The sequence below is a fragment of the Schistocerca cancellata genome, chromosome 11 (assembly GCF_023864275.1).
Source record: "Schistocerca cancellata isolate TAMUIC-IGC-003103 chromosome 11, iqSchCanc2.1, whole genome shotgun sequence".
In the NCBI taxonomy this organism is placed as follows: domain Eukaryota; kingdom Metazoa; phylum Arthropoda; class Insecta; order Orthoptera; family Acrididae; genus Schistocerca; species Schistocerca cancellata.
The window spans coordinates 113,014,486-113,016,044 of NC_064636.1; the positions used below are offsets into that span (position 1 = coordinate 113,014,486).

General features: G+C 43.4%; 1 pseudogene; it reads left to right on the forward strand.

The window, feature by feature from the left end:
- Positions 1-884: 884 nt before the first annotated feature.
- On the forward strand, positions 885-1,001 carry LOC126109093 (5S ribosomal RNA; annotated as a pseudogene).
- The last annotated feature ends 558 nt before the right edge of the window (positions 1,002-1,559 follow it).

The following is a 1,559-nucleotide window of genomic DNA, read 5'->3' on the forward strand; positions in this document are numbered from 1 at the left end:
GAGCGCATAAGGCTTCACTCAGAACTGCAGAAGTCTCATCTCTTACACCCCCTTTTTACGTAATACTAGTGTCGATCGTCAATTAAAGCTCATGGTGTTCACATTTGCCACTTGAAGTAAAAATCTGAAACGCGATGATTTTTCTGTTGTATAGTTATTGAGAAGTCACATCAGCCACTGTAATATACGACAAGTTAGATAAGTAATTAAAGATAATTGAGGGTCACTGTAGACCATTTTGATAGTTTTCTCTCTTGTGAAACTTAATTTAAAGCTAGATTATAGATGTGATATGGCATAGGTCATCCATCGATCCATTGTAGAACTTGGAAACCCACTCAAGGAATATTCGTTCACATTTTTGTTGAACGCAGTTGGTTTTTTATCATCCTGTATTAAAACATTTCCTTTTATCAATAGTGCAATTTATAAACGATGTTTTGTGAGTAGAATAAAATTTCCAATGGTAAACTTAACTGCTTTTTCGACGTTATTTTACCAGGTAACTAAAAATAGGAAAGCCTTGAACCCCTTCCACTAAATTTAGTTAGTATTAAGATTCTTTTACAGGGAGTGCAGTGGAGCTGACGCTGAAATCATTAAGTATTTGGTTATATCATCGCTAGTCTCACTGAATTCTTCTGAACTCTACATGTCATGTGTGGTCTGGCGTCACCAGCAACAGGTCCCAGGTTCAAACTAGTCAATTCCCTAAAAAAAAAAAAACACGCTCAGAGCGTCGTTGCGCGAAAGTGGTAGGGAGACACGATATAGAACAAACAGACACCACGCAGAATGTTAGACATTTTATGTGGTCTTTCCACTTTAAAATGCTCTGTACACAAACTGTATTTTTTGGTATTTACCGGATATCTGATATGACTGGCAACGGCCTTGCCGCAGTGGATACACCGGTTCCCGTGAGATCACCGAAGTTAAGCGCTGTTGGGCGTGGCCGGCACTTGGATGGGTGACCATCGAGCCGCCATGCGCTGTTGCCATTCTTCAGGGTGCACCCAGCCTCGTGATGTCAAATGAGGAGCTACTCGACCGAATAGTAGCGGCATCGGTCGAGAATATCATCATAACAACCGGGAGAGCGGTGTGCCGACCACAACCCTCCTATCCGCATCCTCCCATGAGGATGACATGGCGGTCGGATGTCCCGGTAGGCCACTCGTGGCCTGAAGAAAGACTGCTTTATCGGATACGACTACTTCCACTGATTGTTCTGCAATCGCAATATATAACAGCAATGAGGTGGTGGCGGCGGCGGCCGGGGGGAAGGGGGAAAGGTTCAACTGCTAAACCCTTCTTCAGTCCTCTCCAGGTCTTCGTGTATTTCGCTAAAATTTTCTAGGAGCGCGACTTCTCTGTATAGAACAGTATATTCCGCATTAGCTTGACGGAGCTTCCCGCTCTCGATAGGAACTGTATACGTCACTATGATATTCATGTATTACGCAAACTGATGATGGGTGAAAGCCCGAAACGCTTCTGTGCATAAATAGAACAGTAGTACTCTTCCAGCACACAGTTCAAGCTTTCACTGCTTCAGT